The sequence below is a fragment of the Symsagittifera roscoffensis genome, chromosome 1, assembly GCF_963678635.1.
Source record: "Symsagittifera roscoffensis chromosome 1, txSymRosc1.1, whole genome shotgun sequence".
NCBI lineage: Eukaryota > Metazoa > Xenacoelomorpha > Acoela > Convolutidae > Symsagittifera > Symsagittifera roscoffensis.
Genome location: NC_087062.1, coordinates 89192088 through 89199634, shown reverse-complemented (window position 1 = coordinate 89199634; position 7547 = coordinate 89192088).

Sequence of the window (7547 nt, the reverse complement as noted above, 5' to 3'; positions counted from 1 at the left end):
AAGATTGCTTAAAACCTTCAGGACTGATAAAATGGATTGGATGTAACTGTTGTTCTAAATGGTATCATATCAGTTGTGTAAATATTTCTCTTAGCAAACCTAAGAAAACCCAATGGTTTCAGTGTCCTTTATTCGTTGATGTAAAATCTGTTAAAAAAGCAACAATAGGTAATGATTCAGTGCTAGACAATTATGTTTATACAGCCATCTCAAATGTCCGAGTACTCAAGAGAGTACCAAAAGACTCGCGTGTTCTCTTGGAGGAAAATCTGTCGGACAAAACAAATGACATCGTCCACAATGTAAAAGATGTTACAAATTGGCGAATTTTTTTTATCGTCGTTCTTGTTTTTTTTGGAGCAACCGAAAAAAAGTGGACGCAATCAGACCACAAGCATGAGCTTTTTGAAAAACAAAAAATTGAGCAAATGACGTATCACTTCCAAAACCGCATCCTTAAGTTTCAAGCCCGCCTCTGAGTGACCTCGAGCAGAGAACAAAGCTAATAAGTAGTAAGCTCGATGAAGGAAATGTAAAGGGAGGAATAAGGCTTGCTGCTTCGGATGACAAAATTGCGTTTTTTTTCAACTGATAAATACCAAAAAATGTTGTCTAAGCACCCTCAGCAAGCCAAATTTGAAGCTCCAAATCCAGAAACTTTAGATAAATTTTTGTAACCGATTTCGACCTACACAAAGCGATAATGTCCTTTCCGAATGGATGAGCAACCGGTCCTGATAAAATATTTCCTCAAATTTTTAAAGTTTTTGTTAGTAAACTGAATGGCAGTGCAGGACTTAATTTTCTGAAATTGCTGACTAAGCTGATAAACCTCATAGGAGATGGCAAAATACCCGAACTCCTAAGACCTTTCTTTTTTGACGCAAAGCTTATCGCCCTCATAAAGATAGACGGAGGGTTGAGACCGATTGCCATAGGCAACACGCTGAGACGTACTGCGTCTAAATGCGCTGGAAGCAAGGCCCTCTCTGAGCGACAAAATTTTTTCGTAAAAGTACAGGTAGGATGCGGTACCAAACGAGGAGCAGAAATAGCTGCACACTCGTTTCGAAACTTAATTGAACGCGACGACAATCCAAAATGCACTGTTCTTTTAAAACTAAATTTTAAGAACTCTTTAAATAGAGAAACAATGCTGAATCATGTTTATTCAAATCGCCCCGAACTGTATAATTACACCCATTGCGCGTATAGTAAACCTACTTACCTTTTTTACGGAAGCTCTGTCATAATGTCAGAAAACGGAACTCAGCAAGGTGATCCTGAAGCCCCAACCCTTTGTACGGAAACAATTCAGACACTAGTCAAACAGTTGGAGTCGGAAATTAACATCTGGTATTGAGATGACGGAAAGTTAGCCGACGACTATAAGGTGGTACTCTGAGACCTTAAAAACATTCCGAAAATGGAACAATATTACGGAATGAGTTTGAACACTGAGAAGTGCGATCTTTGTTTTTTGGGACCGACTACGAGTACAGAGTATAATTCAATTTTAAAACAATTTCGAAAAATATGCCCAAAAAAATAAAAACAAAAGAAAAACTCTTCATTTTAGGATCTCCAATCGCCCAACGTTACCGAAAAGAATTGCTCGACGAAAAAATTAAGGAGCTTGGAAAAATTTCGGATGTCATTGACAAACTAGACGCCCATTATGGTTTTACACCCTGAAAAATTGCTTGTGCATGCAAAAACTTCTATATTTTTTGCGTACGAGCCCTTGTTTTTTGCAAAATGATTTTTTGGAACGCTACGACAAATTACTAAGAAACTCGTTATGCAAGGTCGCTAATGTGAAAATGGATGATAACCAATTTTTACAAGCAGTTCTCCCGGCAGCCACAAGTGGCTTGGGCGTTTCTTCCGCTCGTCTATTCGCTTTACCCGCTTTCTTAGCCTCAACAGTAGGAGCAAAAAATGCCTTGAGCGAAATCTTTGATTTGGAGCATGTAGATGGAACCTATGATGATGCGCTTAAACGGTGGTTTGAACTTGGAAAATTGAAATGGTTCCGGAAAATGAAATCCAAAAAAATTGGACAGAGCCAATTTTTGACAGCGAAATTGCAGACTTGATTTTACGACTCGAGCCAACGGACGTGAAAAGATTCAACGCGTTCCAAGATAGATTTGGCTCCCAATGGTTGAACGTCATCCCGTGCAAAAATTTAACGTTAAAACTGTCGAACCAACAACTCACAATTGCGATAGGACGTTGATTAAGCTCAAAAATATGCGAACGGCATAAATGCATGTGCGGAAAAGACGTTACCAAGGATGATTGGCATGGTCTTTCTTGCCTCAAAAGTGCAGGGAGATTCTCTAGGCATTCAAACCTGAATGCCCTGATAAAGCAGAGTTTATCTTCTACACTCATTCCGTCTGTTTCAGAACCACGACACCTCTACAGGGCCCATCAGAAGCGACCAGACAGTTTGACGCTCGTTCCATGGGCTGTTGGTAAGCAGCTCTTTTGGGATGTAACGGTAGCAGACTCCTTAGCTTCTTTTAGGATTAATGCCGGGTCTGTTTGCAACCCTGGTACGGCTGCCGCTGAAGCGGAAGAGTGAAAAAATGACAAGTATAAAGATCTTGTAGTTGATGGATATATTTTTCAACCGCTAGTTTTGTTTTGAGCAAGCTTTGTAAGAACCTAATCATATGCACTGAGGAACCCAGAGCAGGCAGCTTTTTAAAACAGATAATCTCCCTGGCAATACAGAATGCAACCGAGGCTTGCGTACTGGGAACAATAAATAACAAAAGAACTTTCGACGAAATTTTTTATTTGTAACACTTGTATATTATTTTTAATTGTGACAAATTGCGTGTTCTTATTGAAGAAACGTAAGCCGTATCAATTCTAATTGAAAAAGACTTCAACATTTGTCATCTTCTTTTACCATTATCACTTCCATATCTAGAAACTTCCAAGGATTTTGACTGGAATACGTGATGAAGGGACTCAGTTACTATGATACTCAATTACTGACTGAAATCTCAGTTACTGACTGAAACCTCAGTTACTATGATACTTATGACCGAAGTGCTCATGAAGTGCTAATTGAAACGAAAACAAAATTCAGAAATGGGCTAACAGCAAAAAAATTGACTGAAGAAACAAAACAAATCCAAATAACCAAAAGCATCACCCCAAATCATCACCCCAAACCATCGCCCCAAAGATATTGTCAAGTCAGCTGAAAACCTGGCGCATGCATGCGAAGTTGTGGTTCCTTTATACTGAAACAATTCCCCATAACAATGCAACAGAAGATGACAATCTCGAAAATAATAATTGTGACAAAAGATGACCGCAAACTTCATACACTGATGGTTATTGCTCCCTGCGAAGCAGAGCAATTTATAACCAGCATCAAAAGCGAAGGAATTATTCTACTTAACAGGATCGTATTTCCCATGGGATGCTTTTCAAGGTCCCATAAACCCAAGAACAATTACCCTAAACCAGCCAAAGTCAAATTGTCGAATTTGCCTTATGTATGAAGCAATATCGAGGCGAAATTGATTCTCCAATAACCAAAAGACATCATTCATAGCCCTATATTTCAACATGAGACTGAACCGGGTCAGTATGCTTATACAGGAAGAGCTATTTTTGAACTGAAGTTACAAAACGAAGAACAAAAGAAAAACCTGACGGACGGGTCTTATAAACCGAGAGTGGATGGATTTAAAATGTAGGAAGGTATAGAAATCTCTTTATACATAATCACTACATGAATGTCAAAAATGCAAGATATCTGGGCGCCAAGAAAATTGTCATCACGATGATTGGTGTAATATAGGGAAAAAACCAATAAACCCAATAATTAGTCTCCTTAAAAACCAAGCTCCAATAATGCCAGCGACGAGAAAACGATGACGAAACAACAAGCGATACGTATTCTAAGGGCAGCGAAAATGTCGAAGCAAAGAATGTCGAAACCACCATCTAGAATTTTAGTTGATGAATCTAAAACAAACAGTACAGCAACTCCAAGCGAAGAAAAACAAAAGCATGATGTTCTCAACAATCAAGTCGTAGTTCTTACTCATTCTTACTCTGCCAAGGACAAAGAAGATGATTTAAATATCGAAAGTCACCCACGGAAATTTTCCTCTGACGAAAGAATGCTCACAAAAAGAGAGCAAAAAATTTTACCAACCTCTTGGTCAGTTTTAACACGGAAGAAAGGGCTTAAAATAAAACGTAAAAATTACGGAAAAGACTTGGTTGGAGGGAAGTTTTAGCAAATTTTCTATATGCGAAAAACAGGATATTTTTTCCATTAAAATTTTAAGCATAGGAAATTCAGCTAAGTTACACTCACTTACCAAAAAAAATGTCAACTTTTAAAAAAATTGTCTAGTTTCACTTTGCGCAATCAGAAAGCAAAATATCGAATCTTACAAATAAAAATCTGAGTTTACTGGATAAATACAATGTTTCATTTGATTTCATACCGGGCTCAATTAAATCTGGTGGTTTTTCTAACGTTATGGTCATCAAATTTGAGTCCTGCGAAAATAATTGCTTCAATTACAGGTTTTCAAATGTTAAAATTTGTCAAATTTGATTGGTTTGTAATCAGCATTTATGCGAACCCGAATTCCTTCCAAGCAAATTTGAAGTCCCTGAAATTAAGCATCAGATTTAAAACCAATTGGTCGAAAACTATCATTACGTGAGATTTTAATGCACTCAGTTATGACAATATTATTAGTTCTGCAATAATTAAGTTGAAAGATGCACGTATCAAACGATTTACCCAGCTCAATGAACAAATTCTTGATTTTTGGTTTTGTTGATTTCGCACTCAAGAATGATTTTTGTGATTATACACATTATGACAAACAACATAAAAATTTTGCGCGCTGAGATTATGTCTTTATGAATTTCCAAACAGAGTATGACTCTATGCAAAGCACTCAAATATCAATCTCTGATCATTTGCTCCTACAGGTTTTTGTTAAGCCATCAAACTTGTATCAGCGCGGCCCTAGTTACTGGAAAATAAATGAAAAAATTTTAAAAAACAACAACGCCAGCTTAATTCGTAATGATCTAAACAAGTTTCTTGAAAAAGAAGCAACAAGAACTAACGAAAACTTCAAGCAGATTTTTGTGACCTTCTGAAATTTATCACAGTGAACAAAAGCGTGTAGATCAGAAAAACTCAATAATTTGAAGTAACTCGAAAATGTTCTCAGAGGTTGCATTCACAGAAAATTCGAGTGATAATCGCGGGAAAATCGCTAAAAATACGAGAGTTTACCGGAGTAATTCAATACGAGTAGAGTAATCTTGTTCGTGGTAGAAAATCGAGAGTGCAAGAAGTGAACTAACGAGGTGCGATTTACTGGAAGAGAGTGACACTTGACTGGGAAGGTGGAGAGCTGAAGCTGCCAAATGGTCCGGAGAATAAAACTTCTTTACTTTAACTTATTCACTTGAAACTTCTTCTAGAGTTATTTTATTTACTTTATTTACTTAAATCTAGAGTCGTGTCGGTATGTGAGTACTGAATTTAGCTTCGTGAGTGCATTTTATGTGAGTATGTGAGATAAAGCGAACGTTAGGTTGATCCATCTGAAATGGATCAAAGATCCACTGTCTATTGAAAACTAATGGTATACTAGAGCTTCATTCCCTGTTTTCAATGGCATTCATGTGTTATAGGTATTTAGAGACCTGGCCATGGAGGCGTTTTTATTTCTAGAATAGGGGTGGTATTTTGGTAGTGGCTTTTAAGCGGTAACCTGATTTGTATTCGCAAGCCTTACACGAATCGAATTTGCTCCGACTGAATGAGGATCAAAAGCACAAGAGATAGTGTCATTCATCCTTGAGCCAACGGTTATAGGGCCTGTTTTTCTTAACCTCATATGTGACATAAGTAGGCGACCTATACATAGTGTTTTTATGGCGCTCCTGGGTGTTTTTACCGCATCAAGACTACGGGATCGAACCCATTTGACCCAGCTCCCTGTTACATGATAATTCTGGAGTACCGGTGCTGTGGTTCAACTAGAACGTGTCCACGCTCTGGTTTTACCGTAATAGCTTTTCCAGTAAACTTGTGAAAATGTCTTGGTACGCTTTTTGATACGAGACCTAGCTAACCGAGTATGGAGGGTCACTGAAGAACAATAAAAAACGGGTAGAAAACAAATAATGAAACAAGAAACCAAAATAAGGATAAAATTTGAAGAAAAAAACCATAAAAACTTAAAAAGGAGAGTGGCTTTGATTTTCAGGTTAGGTGGATCAGACCTTTACTTTAATTAATAGTATATTCATACTGTTTTCTAAAAAGACCTATCGTTTCAATCAAAACAGCGAATATTCAGCAGGTGCCCGAATTCGGGGCGTTGAAAGGGTTTACAGATAGCCTTGCAACCTTGGAGGGCCACTGGAATATTTCACTGGAAGAGATGACAAGACGGACGGAAAAGTGGTTCGTAGGACTGGGATCTGGAAAACAGAAAAGGCGCCACTGGGAGAAGATTACCAGTAGTGTGACCAGAACAGTGCAACAGCAAAAAGGCATCACCGGAGCGTGCTGTTTGGTCGAACGAGTATCGTTAAAATCCATTTTATACTGTAGGGAATAAGTATAAAAGTCGAATAAGCAGGACCCCACAGTTTTGAGAAAAGTTTTTTCTTGAGCAGAGCTTGGAAACGGGTTTCTACGGGCTTTCTCTTGAGAGGTTATGCACCCATCGCGCTTAAGGTATTTTTCGGCCTAAGTGGGGGCTAGACAGGGAGGAGGTTAGAAGGGGGCTGGTTAAGATAGACGTTGGTTGTTGGTCATTATAAAAAAGGGGGCCCAATTACAGTAACTATTCAATCGATATCGTCAATATAGTTACAGTAGATTCAAAACAAGAGTCGGAACGCGAAGGTACCCGAAAGTAAACTCTAAATAAGGTAAGTGACCTGGCCGGATCGGGTGGGGTGATCGGAAATAAACAGTTTTTTAGAGACCCAAAGGTAAACACCCCACAATAACGTTAGAAGGGGGAGGAAAAACGCGTGATAGTCAGGTACCAGACATTTTTTTTGAAAAACGACTTTTGTCGACTTGGAATTTTAGATAGAAACTTTTTTTAAAAAATTTTTTTCTTAAATTTTTATCGTTGCAGGAACAGATTTTAGAATTTTACGGAAAAGTTTTTAATAAAAGTTGGTGCATTTGCAATCACAGCAAGGCTAATACCAGCCGCAATTCAACTTGCATTGGATTAGAAAAAATCAGTGAAACTCAATTAATTTTTGGGGAGAAAATTGTGCTCGGGGGCATTTCAGACTAGTTCCTGAGGTAATTTTGGGATACTAAATTTAGTGTCCCAACCTTTGAGATCCGATAGCGGAGGAATTGTGCACGAGTTATTGAGGTAGTCTTGGGATATTATTTTAAGGGTCCCAAACGTGAGTCCTGGTATAATAAATTAATGGTCCCAACACTTCAGTCCTGCGATAATAAACTAAGGGTCTCAACACCTAGTCCTGGGATAGCA